Source organism: Nycticebus coucang, chromosome 7, assembly GCF_027406575.1.
Source record: "Nycticebus coucang isolate mNycCou1 chromosome 7, mNycCou1.pri, whole genome shotgun sequence".
Classification (NCBI taxonomy): Eukaryota; Metazoa; Chordata; class Mammalia; order Primates; family Lorisidae; genus Nycticebus; species Nycticebus coucang.
This window is the reverse complement of record NC_069786.1, coordinates 65,157,072-65,171,497: the sequence shown is the minus strand read 5'-3', so window position 1 is coordinate 65,171,497 and position 14,426 is coordinate 65,157,072. Positions and strand designations below refer to the sequence as shown.

Below are 14,426 nucleotides of genomic sequence, written 5' to 3'. Positions count from 1 at the left end.
TCTTTGTGGAGCTTGGATCTAGCTAGCCAGAGCATTATTCAAACAAACGCATAGGTACACACTGGGGGGTTCTTGATGGAAAAGCAGAATACAACACATGATATACAAAATTACCCTTCAAAAATTAACAAGCCTACTTACTAGAAACAAATTTCCTAACATTTAACTATGTATGTTTCTTTTCTAAACTTGGAGTTTCTTTTTTAGCAGGGCAAAAATTTAAAGCACATCTATGATAGGTGCTCATGAATAGTTTTTAGATGAATTAAAGAATGAAGCTACCTTTGATTTTTGCATCATGGGCACCCATTAAAAAGGAATTGTCTGTGGCTACTCATTACTTCACTCTAATCATTCTTACTGAGTTATGTACCTGAAGGTGAGCAAGTAACACACACTCTGGTCTTCCAGGAGTCTACTGGCTGTGGCTGAATTTTCAAAGAATACTAAGTGTATAAATGGACATTTCTATTTAAAAAAATTTCATACAGATATCTGAAATTGTAGAGACCACACCTTTCTAGGTCGTTCCTTTACCAGGAACTCCTTGAGTTAAATGCTTTTATTGTGAGTTATTATGATCACTGACATGAATACTATTTGTTCTACTTCTGAATAATGTGTTTATTTATTTATTTATTTATTTATTTTTATTGTTGGGGATTCATTGAGGGTACAATAAGCCAGTTACACTGATTGCAATTGTTAGGTAAAGTCCCTCTTGCAATCATGTCTTGCCCCCATAAAGTGTGACACACACTAAGGCCCCAGACCCCTCCCTCCATCCCTCTTTCTGCTTCCCACCCCATAACCTTAATTGTCATTAATTGTCCTCATATCAAGATTGAGTACATAGGATTCATGCTTCTCCATTCTTGTGATGCTTTACTAAGAATAATGTCTTCCACTTCCATCCAGGTTAATACGAAGGATGTAAAGTCTCCATTTTTTTTAATAGCTCAATAGTATTCCATGGTATACATATACCACAGCTTGTTAATCCATTCCTGGGTTGGTGGGCATTTAGGCTGTTTCCACATTTTGGCGATTGTAAATTGAGCTGCAATAAACAGTCTAGTACAAGTGTCCTTATGATAAAAGGATTTCTTTCCTTCTGGGTAGATGCCCAGTAATGGGATTGCAGGATCAAATGGGAGGTCTAGGTTGAGTGCTTTGAGGTTTCTCCATACTTCCTTCCAAAAAGGTTGTACTAGTTTGCAGTCCCACCAGCAGTGTAAAAGTGTTCCCTTCTCTCCACATCCACGCCAGCATCTGCAGTTTTGAGATTTTGTGATGTGGGCCATTCTCACTGGGGTTAGATGATATCTCAGGGATGTTTTGATTTGCATTTCTCTAATATATAGAGATGATGAACATTTTTTCATGTGTCTGTTAGCCATTCGTCTGTCGTCTTTAGAGAAAGTTCTATTCATGTCTCTTGCCCATTGATATAAGGGATTGTTGGCTTTTTTCATGTGGATTAATTTGAGTTCTCTATAGATCCTGGTTATCAAGCTTTTGTCTGATTGAAAATATGCAAATATCCTTTCCCATTGTGTGGGTTGTCTCTTTGCTTTGGTTATTGTGTCCTTAGCTGTACAGAAGCTTTTCAGTTTAATGAAGTCCCATTAGTTTATTTTTGTTGTTGTTGCAATTGCCATGGCAGTCTTCTTCATGAAGTCTTTCCCCAGGCCAATATCTTCCAGTGTTTTTCCTATGCTTTCTTGGAGGATTTTTATTGTTTCATGCCTTAAATTTAAGTCCTTTATCCATCCTGAATCAATTTTTGTGAGTGGGGAAAGGTGTGGGTCCAGTTTCAGTCTTTTACATGTAGACATCCCGTTCTCCCAACACCATTTATTGAATAGGGAGTCTTTCCCCCAAGGTAAGTTCTTGTTTGGTTTATCGAAGATGAGGTGGTTGTAACATGTTAGTTTCGTTTCTTGGTGTTCAATTCGATTCCAAGTGTCTATGTCTCTGTTTTTGTGCCAGTACCATGCTGTCTTGAGCACTATGGCTTTGTAGTACAGACTAAAATCTGGTATGCTGATGCCCCCAGTTTTATTTTTGTTACTAAGAACTGCCTTAGCTATACGGGGTTTTTTCCGGTTCCATATAAAACGCAGAATCATTTTTTCCAAATCTTGAAAGTACGATGTAGGTACTTTGATAGGAATGGCATTGAATAGGTAGATTGCTTTGGGAAGTATAGACATTTTTTTTTTTTTAAGGTTTTTTTTTTTTTTTATTGTTGGGGATTCATTGAGGGTACAATAAGCCGGTTACACTGATTGCAATTGTTAGGTAAAGTCCCTCTTGCAATCATGTCTTGCCCGCATAAAGTGTGACACACACTAAGGCCCCACCCTCCTCCCTCCATCCCTCTTTCTGCTTCCCCCCCCCATAACCTTAATTGTCATTAATTGTCCTCATATCAAGATTGGGTACATAGGATTCATGCTTCTCCATTTTTGTGATGCTTTACTAAGAATAATGTCTTCCATTTCCATCCAGGTTAATACGAAGGATGTAAAGTCTCCATTTTTTTTAATGGCTGAATAGTATTCCATGGTATACATATACCACAGCTTGTTAATCCATTCCTGGGTTGGGGGGCATTTAGGCTGTTTCCACATTTTGGCAATGGTAAATTGAGCTGCAATAAACAGTCTAGTACAAGTGTCCTTATGATAAAAGGTTTTTTTTCCTTCTGGGTAGATGCCCAGTAATGGGATTGCAGGATCAAATGGGAGGTCTAGGTTGAGTGCTTTGAGGTTTCTCCATACTTCCTTCCAAAAAGGTTGTACTAGTTTGCAGTCCCACCAGCAGTGTAAAAGTGTTCCCTTCTCTCCACATCCACGCCAGCATCTGCAGTTTTGAGATTTTGTGATGTGGGCCACTCTCACTGGGGTTAGATGATATCTCAGGGTTTTTTTGATTTGCATTTCTCTAATATATAGAGATGATGAACATTTTTTCATGTGTTTGTTAGCCATTCGTCTGTCGTCTTTAGAGAAAGTTCTATTCATGTCTCTTGCCCATTGATATAAGGGATTGTTGGCTTTTTTCATGTGGATTAATTTGAGTTCTCTATAGATCCTGGTTATCAAGCTTTTGTCTGATTGAAAATATGCAAATATCCTTTCCCATTGTGTGGGTTGTCTCTTTGCTTTGGTTATTGTGTCCTTAGCTGTACAGAAGCTTTTCAGTTTAATGAAGTCCCATTTGTTTATTTTTGTTGTTGTTGCAATTGCCATGGCAGTCTTCTTCATGAAGTCTTCCCCCAGGCCAATATCTTCCAGTGTTTTTCCTATGCTTTCTTTGAGGATTTTTATTGTTTCATGCCTTAAATTTAAGTCCTTTATCCATCTTGAATCAATTTTTGTGAGTGGGGAAAGGTGTGGGTCCAGTTTCAGTCTTTTACATGTAGACATCCCGTTCTCCCAACACCATTTATTGAATAGGGAGTCTTTCCCCCAAGGTAAGTTCTTGTTTGGTTTATCGAAGATGAGGTGGTTGTAAGATGTTAGTTTCATTTCTTGGTGTTCAATTCGATTCCAAGTGTCTATGTCTCTGTTTTTGTGCCAGTACCATGCTGTCTTGAGCACTATGGCTTTGTAGTACAGACTAAAATCTGGTATGCTAATGCCCCCAGCTTTATTTTTGTTACTAAGAACTGCCTTAGCTATACGGGGTTTTTTCCGGTTCCATACAAAAATGCAGAATCATTTTTTCCAAATCTTGAAAGTATGATGTAGGTACTTTGATAGGAATGGCATTGAATAGGTAGATTGCTTTGGGAAGTATAGACATTTTAACAATGTTGATTCTTCCCATCCATGAGCATGGTATGTTCTTCCATTTGTTAATATCCTCTACTATTTCCTTTCTGAGGATTTCATAGTTTTCTTTATAGAGGTCCTTCACCTCCTTCGTTAGGTATATTCCTAGGTATTTCATTTTCTTTGAAACTATGGTGAAGGGAGTTGTGTCCTTAATTAGCTTCTCATCTTGACTGTTATTGGTGTACACAAGGGCTACTGACTTGTGGACATTGATTTTATATCCTGAAACATTACTGTATTTTTTGATGACTTCTAGGAGTCTTGTGGTTGAGTCTTTGGGGTTCTCTAAGTATAAGATCATGTCATCAGCAAAGAGGGAGAGTTTGACCTCCTCTGCTCCCATTTGGATTCCCTTTATTTCCTTGTCTTGCCTAATTGTATTGGCTAGAACTTCCAGCACTATGTTGAATAGTAAAGGTGACAGAGGACAACCTTGTCTGGTTCCAGTTCTAAGAGGAAAAGCTTTCAGTTTTACTCCATTCAGTAAAATATTGGCTGTGGGTTTGTCATAGATAGCTTCAATCAGTTTTAGAAATGTGCCACCTATGCCTATACTCTTCAGCGTTCTAATTAGAAAAGGATGCTGGATTTTATCAAATGCTTTTTCTGCATCTGTTGAGAGGATCATGTGATCTTTATTTTTGCCTCTGTTAATATGATGGATAACGTTTATGGACTTGCGTATGTTAAACCAGCCTTGCATCCCTGGGATGAAGCCTACTTGATCATGATGAATGACTTTTTTGATGATAAGCTGTAATCTATTGGGCAGGATTTTGTTGAGAATTTTTCCATCTATATTCATGAGTGAGATTGGTCTGAAATTCTCCTTTTTGTTTGGGTCTTTTCCTGGTTTTGGTATCAGGGTGATGTTTGCTTCATAGAATGTGTTGGGGAAGATTCCTTCTTCCTCAGTTTTTTGGAATAATTTCTGCAGTACAGGAATAAGCTCTTCCTTGAAGGTTTGATAGAATTCTGGAGTGAAGCCATCTGGACCAGGGCATTTTTTCGTTGGAAGCTTTTTTATTGTTTCTTTGATCTCAGTGTTTGAAATTGGTCTGTTCAGGAGCTCTATTTCTTCCTGGCTAAGTCTAGGGAGAGGGTGTGATTCCAAATATTGATCCATTTCCTTCACATTGTCAAATTTCTGGGCATAGAGTTTCTGGTAATATTCAGAGATGATCTCTTGTATCTCTGTGGGATCAGTTGTTATTTCCCCTTTATCGTTTCTGATTGAGGTTACTAGAGATTTTACTTTTCTATTTCTAGTTAGTCTGGCTAATGGTTTATCTATTTTATTTATTTTTTCAAAAAACCAACTCCTTGTTTCATTAATTTTCTGAATGATTCTTTTGTTTTCAATTTCATTGATCTCTGATTTGATTTTGGATATTTCTTTTCTTCTACTGAGTTTAGTCTTAGATTGTTCTTCTTTTTCCAATTCCATAAGATCTCTTGTGAGATTGTTGATGTGTTCTCTTTCTGTTTTTCGAATGTAGGCATCTAAAGCGATGAATTTTCCTCTCAAAACTGCTTTTGCAGTATCCCACAGGTTTTGGTAGCTTGTGTCTTCATTGTTGTTATGCTCAAGGAAGTTAATGATTTCTTGTTTTATTTCTTCCTGCACCCATCTGTTATTCAACAGAAAATTGTTCAATTTCCATGCCTTTGGGTGGGGTCGAGCATTTTTGTTAGAGTTGAGTTCCACCTTTAGTGCCTTATGGTCTGAAAAGATACAAGGTAAAATTTCAATTCTTTTGATTCTGTTGATATTTGTTTTGTGTCCCAGGATATGATCAATTTTAGAGAATGTTCCATAGGGTGATGAGAAGAATGTATATTCTTTATCTTTGGGGTGGAGTGTTGTATATGCATCTATCAAGCATAGTTGTTCTAGGGTCTCATTTAAATCTCTTATATCCTTGTTTAATTTCTGTTTAGAGGATCTGTCCAGCTCTGTAAGAGGAGTGTTAAGGTCCCCTGTTATGATGGTATTATCAGATATCATATTGCTCAGACTGAGTAAGGTCTGTTTCAAGAATCTGGGAGCATTTAAATTGGGTGCATAAATATTTAGAATTGAAATGTCTTCTTGTTGTAGTTTTCCCTTGACCAATATAAAGTGACCATCTTTGTCTTTTTTGACTTTATTTGCTTTAAATCCACATGTATCTGAAAATAAGATTGCAACTCCTCTTTTCTTCTGAATTCCATTTGCCTGAAAAATTGTCTTCCAACCCTTGACTCGGAGCTTTAATTTGTCTTTTGAAGCCAGGTGTGTTTCTTGCAGACAGCAAATGGATGGCTTGTGTTTTTTAATCCAGTCAGCCAATCTATGTCTCTTCAGTGGGGAATTCAAGCCATTAACATTTATGGAGATAATTGATAAGTGTGGTAGTATTCTATTCGTCTTATTTGGTAAGAGTCCATTGCTTAGTTTTATCTTTTGCATCAGTGTGGAGGTTAGGTTCTGTCCTTTGATTTCTGAGTTCTTACTTTGCTGCTGATCCATTGTGGTGGTCAGTGTGCAGAACAGGTTGAAGTATTTCCTGTAGAGCTGGTCTTGTTGTGGCGAATTTCCTCAATGTTTGTATATCCGTAAATGATTTGATTTCTCCGGAAATTTTGAAGCTTAGCTTAGCAGGGTACAGAATTCTGGGCTGAAAATTGTTCTGTTTAAGTAGATTAAAGGTAGATGACCATTGTCTTCTTGCTTGGAAAGTTTCATTAGAGAAGTCTGCGGTCACTCTGATGGATTTGCCCCTGTAGGTCAACTGGCGCTTACTCCTGGCAGCTTGCAGAATCTTTTCTTTTGTCTTGACTTTGGACAGGTTCATCACAATGTGTCTTGGAGAAGCTCGGTTAGAGTTGAGGCGACCTGGGGTCCGATATCCCTCTGAAAGCAGTGTGTCAGAATCTTTGGTGATGTTTGGGAAATTTTCTTTTATAATATCCTCTAGTATGGCTTCCATTCCTCTGGGGCATTCTTCTTCCCTTTCTGGAATTCCTATAACTCGTTTGTTGGAACGCTCATAAAGTCCCATAATTCTGACAGTGAACGTTCTGCTTTCTCTCTCTTCTTTTCTGCCTCTTTTACTATCTGATTTATCTCAAAAACTTTGTCTTCTACCTCTGAAATTCTTTCTTCTGCATGGTCTAACCTGTTGCTGATACTTTCCATTGCATCTTTAAGTTCCCTGATTGACTGTTTCATTTCCTTCAGCTCTGCTATATCCTTTTTATATTCTTCATATCGTTCATCTCTGATTTGATTCTGTTTTTGGATTTCCTTTTGGTTATTTTCCACTTTATTAGCAGTTTCCTTCATTGTTTCCATCATTTCTTTCATTGTTTTCAACATGTGTATTCTAAATTCCCTTTCTGTCATTCGTAACATTTCTGTATAGGTGGAATCCTCTGCAGTAGCTACCTCATGTTCCCTTGGCGGGGTTGTTCTGGACTGGTTCTTCATGTTGCCTGGAGTTTTCTGCTGATTCTTCCTCATGAGTGATTTCTTTTATCTGTTTCCTTGCCCTAATTTTCCTTTCACTTCCTCTTGCTCTTTAAGTTCTTGTTCCTGTGGACTAAGGGTTACAGGACCAAAAGGGTGAGAAGGTTGAAGAGCAAAAAAGGGATGAAAGAAAGGAGGACCGAGTGATCAGAAAAAAAAGAAAGATAGAGAAAGGAGAGGGGGTGGGGATAAGGAATATTGACAAAAAGAAGAGAGGCACAGAAAGAGGGAGACAGGGCAGTATAGGTGTACAGTGGGGTACTTTGACACAACCTTAAAAAACCCCACCTTCTGGGGGTGACCAGTTGGGTGGTTCCCTTGAGGTCAGCAGCTCTTTGCTAACCTGATCAGACACAGTATCCCACCTCCACCAAGTAGAGAGGAAAGACAAAAATGCTATAAATCAAACCAAAACAAGCAAACAGAAAACTTTATGGGGATACAATTGGGTGAAAAACCAAATGATAGCGGTAGAAACACTAGCAAAAATGAAGTTGTAGTTATTAAAAAAGGCAGCAATGGGAAATTATAATTAAACTAGAAAAATTGAGAAAGAAAAAGGGATCTGTATGGAAAAGATTGAAATTAAAAAACAAAAGAACATCAACAACGTCAAAATAAACAAACAAACAAAAAAAAACAACCAAACAAAGAAAAAGAAAAAAATACACAGCCAAAAACAAAGCAGTTTGTATATGTTATTGAATATTGTCTGGGCAACACGTGGTCTTCTGGGGTATGAGATGTTAGTCACAGTTCTGATACGACTGGAGGCTGCTGATTTCTCAAACCCCAGCAGGTAGACACCCTAAATCTCTCTTCAGCCCACTTAAAAGGCACTTTGAACTTGTAAACTTGCTGAGCAGAAGCTTTCCCAGCTTTCTCACTGGAATCACTGCTGAAGTGGCTATCCACTTACCCAGTGTGCCAAAACCGGTCTCACTCTGCCCCTGCAGGGTTAGGGCTGCAAGGCAGCTCAGACCCCACCCTTAGGCTACTTGGTTGCTGGGTTACCAGCTCCCACCAGTTTCTAGCTCTGCGACCCTGAGGGCGGAGCTTGCCGGGGCAGATCACTGACAATGGTTCCGTGTGACCCACCGCCAAACACTATTAGCTCCGTCTGGCTCAGCGGCTCAGACTGGGGCCCTAGACAATGGCCAAAGTTCTCCGCACTCCCGCTCAGGCCTTCCCCAAGGCAGTTCAACTCAGTGCCAAGTCCAAGGACATCAAAACAGTTCACAGGTAAGGCCTTTCTGGTTTGCAGTCTCGCTGCTACTGAACTTACAGTTGTGGGCGGGTTTAGACGGATTGAACACACGCGACCACTTGCCGGTTTTCCACTGTTTTAGTCCTCCTCTTGGGGTCCAGAAGTCTCTCGCTGACTCCCTGTATCCTCATAGGAGTGATGATAGGCAGTTCCCACCAGCCAGAGATGCCTGGAGTCCTATCTCCCCAGACTCACGGTGCCCGAGATGCAAGGAAGCTGTTACTCGGCTGCCATCTTGCTCCGCCAATCAATAATGTGTTTATTTAGCTTTTGTTTGATGAGATCACCATGGAGATGCACTTGGGTGGGAACAGAGGAGAGGGAGAGGACATCTTCTTAGCTCTAAGTCAGTGGTTCTCAACCTTCCTAAAGTCTCTACCTTCAATACAGTTCCTCATGTTGTGGTGACCCCAACCATTAAATTATTTTTGTTGCTACTTCATGTAATGGAAAAAGGAGAAAGAAGGAAAGGAAAGGAAATGGGAAAAGAAGAGTAATAAAATCCCAAACATAGCAGAAGAAAATAACTAAAATTAAATGAGAAATGAATGAAATTGAAAATAAAAGAATCATTCAGAAAATTAATGAAACTAAAAGATGGTTCTTTGAAAAGATAAACAAAATCAATAACCCTTTGGCCAGATTAACTAGAAACAGAAAAGTAAGATCTCTAATAACCTCAGTCAGAAATGAAAAGGGGAAATAACAACAGATACCACAGAGATATAAGAGATTGTCTCTGACTAGAGTAAAAACTCTATGCCCAGAAATGTGTATTAAGGGTCGCAGCATTAGGAAGGTTGAGACCACTGCTCTAAGTAGTTTATGTCTCCATACTTGGAAAAAGTATATTCTTAAAGATACATTTTTTCCACCTACTACATGTGTGTATTCGTCTTGGAACATAGTAGGCAACTCAATAATTGCAGCCACAGAAGCATGTATGTGTGTTGGTAGGAGCTGGTTTTATTACAGTAGTTTCTGAATGTGTCATGTAGGTGGAATCATACAATCATACATGTGTTCCTTTCCGACTGGCTTCTTTAACTTTGCATAGTGATTTCCATGTTCATTCATGTTGTAGCATGAATTAGTACTTTCTTTTTTACTGTTGAATAATGTTTCATTATATTGATATAATTTATCAGTTGATCATTGATGGACATTTGGGTTGTTTTCCACATTTTGCCTGTTACAAATAATGCTGCTATGAACATTTGTGTACATATTTGTGTACATGTTATTTGTACGGCCATATGTTTTCATTTCTTTTGGGTATCCACCTAAGAGTGGAATTACTGGGTCCTATGGCAAAGATATGTTGAACTATTTGAAGAACTACCTGTTTACCATTTACATTACAGTGTATGAGGGTTTCAATTTCTTCACATCCTCACCAATTGTTATTTATTACTTATATTTTGATAATAGCTCCAGTAGACTGAATAATGACACACCCTGCCCCAAATATCCAGGTCCTAATCCTTGAAACATGTGAATGTTCCCTTATATGGAAAAACAATCTGTGTAGATGTGATTTAAAGTTAAGGATCTTGGGATGGGGAAAATTATCCTGGATTATCCACATGGGCCCTACATACAACCATAAGTGTTCTTAAAAGGGATGGTTACAAAGAAGGAGGCAGAGGGAGATTTGCTATAAAGAGAAGAGGGAGGAAATGTTATGGAGGAGAAGAGTAGAATGATGTTGCCACAGCCAAGGAATGTCAGCAGCTACTAAAACCTGGATGATTCTCTCCAAGAGCCTTTGGAGGGAGCCAGCTCTGTCAGTACTTGGATCTCAACTCAGTGGAGCTGATTTCAGGCATCTGAGGGAATACATGTCTCTTGTTTTAAGCCAACAAGTTTGTGGTACATAGGGAACCAGCACAATAGACATCCTAGTGAGTGTGAAGTGGTATCTCATTGTGGGTTTGATTTGCATATCCCTGCTGGCTAATGGTGTTGGCCATCATTTAGGGGCTTATTGGCCATTTGAATGTCTTCTTTGGAAAGATATCAATTCAGATCCTTTATTCTTTTAAAAATTGGGTTATATGTCTTTTTATTATTGAGTTAAAGACATCTTTATATATTCTAAATACAAGTCCTTTATAAAAAATACGATTTGCAACAATTTTCATTTTGGGAGTTGTCTTTTTAATCTTTTGATGGTGAACTTTGAAGCACTAACGTTTTAAATTTTGGAGATGTCTGGCTTAATTTTTTTTCTTTTTTGTTGCTTCTGGATTTGGTGTCTTATCTAAGAAACCATCGCCAAATCCAAGATAATAAAGATAGATTACATTTTCTTTTCAAACTTTTGCTCGTGTATTTAGGTCTGTGATTCATTCTGAGAAATTTTTTATATGGTGTGAAGTAGGGGTCCAACTTGATTCCACACAGATAGTCAGTTGTCTCAAGTACAATTTTTGGAAAGATTATTTTTTCCTCATTGAATAATCTCAGGACGCTTATTAGAATCAATTTCCTGTAAATACAAGGGTTTATTTCTGGACTTCTATTTCTACTCCATTAATTTATATCTAATATATATCTGTCTTTATGCCCATAACACTATTTTGATTATGGTAACTTTATAATAAGTTTCAAAATGAGGGAGTGTAAGTCCACTAACTTTGTTATATTTCAAGATTGCTTGTATATTCTAGATCCTTTGGCTTTACTATATAAATTCAAAGATCAGCTTCTTTAATTCCGTAAAGAAGTCAGTTAGAATGCTAGGGATTACACTGCATCTGTAGATAGATTCGTGGAGTACTGCCATCTTAACAATATTAAGTTCTCGGATCCATGACCTATTTATTTGAATCTTCCCTAAATTCTTTCAACAAGACTTTCTGAATTTCAGAATATGTATTTTGTAATCCTTTTGTTCAAGTTGTTATGAGATGCTTTATTCTTTTTGATGCTGTTGTAAATGGAATGTTTTCTTAATTTTATTGTCAGTTTTTTCATTGCTACTATATGGAAATACAATTTTTTTTAATAAATTGATCTTTTATCTTACAACTTAGCTGAACTAATTATTAGTTCTAATAGTTTTTTAGTAGATTCTTTAGGATTACCCATACAAGATCATGTCATCTGCAAATAGGGATAACTGTACTTTTTTGCTTTCAATCTAGCTGCCTTTTCCCCATCTTCTTGCCCAATTGTTCTAGCCAAAAACCTCCAGGACAATGTTGACTAGAAATGGTGAAAGGGCATCTTGTTGCTTTTCTCCTGATCTTAGGGGGAAAGCATTCAGTCTTTCACCATTGTGTGTAATATTAGCTCTGAATTTTTCATAAATCTCTGTTATCATTTTGAGAAAGTTGTCTTCTGTTTCTAGTTTGCTGAGTGCTTTAATCGTTAAAGAGTGCTGACCATGTGTTTCTTTGGTATGTGTTAAGGTGATCATGCGGTTTTGCTTATTATAATATTGATACAGTATATTACATTACTGATTTCCATGTGTTGAATTACCTTGCATTCCTACAATAAATCCCACTTGGTAGGTAACGATATCTAATTCTTTTAATATGCACATGCTGTAGGATTTAATTTCCTAGTATTTAGTTAAGGATTTTTGTGTCTATATTCATAAAAAATATTGGATATAAAAGTTTTCTTTTCTTATAAAATTTTTGTCTGCTTTTCTTAGCAGGTAATTGTAGCCTCAGAGAATGAACTGGGTAGTGTTCTCTTTTGTTTTTCTTTTTTGGTATTAATTAATTCTTTACATGTTTGATAGAATTCACCAGTTAAGCCGAGTCTAAGACAAGTCTCTTGTCATAGGTCTATTCAGATTTCCTGTTTCTTTTTTAAACCTTTAAACTGACATATAAAATTGTATATATTTCTGATGCCAACATAATGCTTTGAAATGTGAATACATTGTGGAATGGCTAAATTAAGCTAATTAACATATTATTAAGCTAATTGACATATGTATTACTTACTAACACATTAAGCTAATTAACATATGTATTACTTCACATACTTACCGTTTTTGTGGAAAGAATAGTTAAAAATCTATTATTTTAGCAATGTTCAAGTACTTATACAAAGGATCATTACTAACTATAGACACCATGTCCTACTTCTAATTGAACTTTCGTATCTTTTAACCAACATCTCCTCAATCTCCCCACCTCCTGCCCCTGGTAACCAACATTCTATTCTCTATCCTTCTGCTTCGTGAGTTCACCTGGTTTGGATTCCACATGTAAGTGAGATTACATGGCATTTGTTTTTCTATACCTGGCTCATTTCACTCAACATAATGTTCTCCAAGTGCATCCATGTTGTGACAAATGACAGGATTTTCTTTTTTTAAGGCTGAGTAATATTCCATTGTATACATTTATGTCATATTTTCTTTATCCATTCCTTTGTTAATGAACATATGGGTTGATTCCATGCTTGACTACTGTGCATAATGCTGCAAGATTATGGGAGTGCAGTTATCTCTTTTTGACTAGGGTAAATCCTGCTTGGTAGGTAATGGTGTATAATTCTTTTAATATGCATATGCTACAGGAAATATTAATTTTTTTGAATATATGCCTAGTATGGGCTTGCTAGATCATAGGGTAGTTCTTTTTTTGATATTTTGATATCCAAATGGCTGTGCTAATTTACATTCTTACAAACAGTGTACAGGGTTCCCTCCTCTCCACATTCTTGCCAACACTTGATATCTTTCTTCTTTTTGATAACAGCAATTCTAACATGTGTGAGGTGATAGCTCATTGTGGTTTTAATATGCACTTCCCTAATGATTAGTGATGTTTAGCATCTTTACATATGCCTGTTGGCCTTTTGAGAAATGTCTATAAAGGTCTTTTGCCATTGTTTCCCATTTCTGTTTGAGTAGGCTTCAGTAGTTTGTGCCTTTTAGACATTTGTTCATTTCATCTCAGTTATCTAACTTGTTGGCATACCTTATTCAAAGTATTTGTTTATAATTTTTTATTACTGTAATGTCAATAGTGACAGTCTTTTTTTCATTACTGATTTAGTAGCTTGAGTTTTTTTCTTGGTTAGTCTAGCTACAGATTTATTATTTTTGCTTATCTTTTTAAAGAACTAGCTTTGGTTCTGTTTATTCCCTCTATTATTTTTCTATTTTCTACTTTATTTATTTTCATTCTAATCTTTACTATTTACCTCCTTCTTCTAATTTTAGGCTTAAGAGAGATGTTGAATTATTATTAATTAAAGATTTTGTTCTTATTATGTACAATAACTAAGAAAATGCCATGAAGGCTATGTGGAACAGTTTGATGAGAATATTTCAGATTGTATATGAAACCAGCACGTTGTACCCCTTGATTGCACTAATGTACACAGCTATGATTTAACAATAAAAAATAAAATAAAATAAAAATATTTTGTCCTTATATATTGTAGGCAATTAAGGCTGGGTATTCTGACTCATGCTTATAATTCCAGTATTTGGGGAGGCTAAGGTGGGAGGAGTTTGAGGCCAGCCAGGGCAACATAGTAAGAACCTGTCTCTACAGCAAATTTAGAAAAGCATGTCCAGTTGTGGTAGTGCACGTGCCTCTAGTAGTCTTAGCTACTCAGACGCCAAGGCAGGAACATCACTTTAGCCCAGAAGTTGAGGCTATAAGGCCATATGATCTTGTCGCTGTACTCCAGCCTGGGTGACAGAACGAGATAAAGTCTCCAAAAATAAAAATAATAATATAAGCAATTAAAGCTATAAATTTCTCTCAAGAATTGCTTACATCACGTAAGTTTTTGTATGTTGTATTTTCATTTTTATTTATCT

The 14,426-nt window shown here is 36.9% G+C and overlaps 1 protein-coding gene across 3 annotated transcripts in view; it reads left to right on the top strand.

Annotated features, from left to right (window-relative positions):
* The window catches only part of ABCB11 (ATP binding cassette subfamily B member 11), a 140,386-nt gene that overhangs the window by 42,180 nt on the left and 83,780 nt on the right, over positions 1-14,426 (top strand). The window lies entirely within an intron of this gene.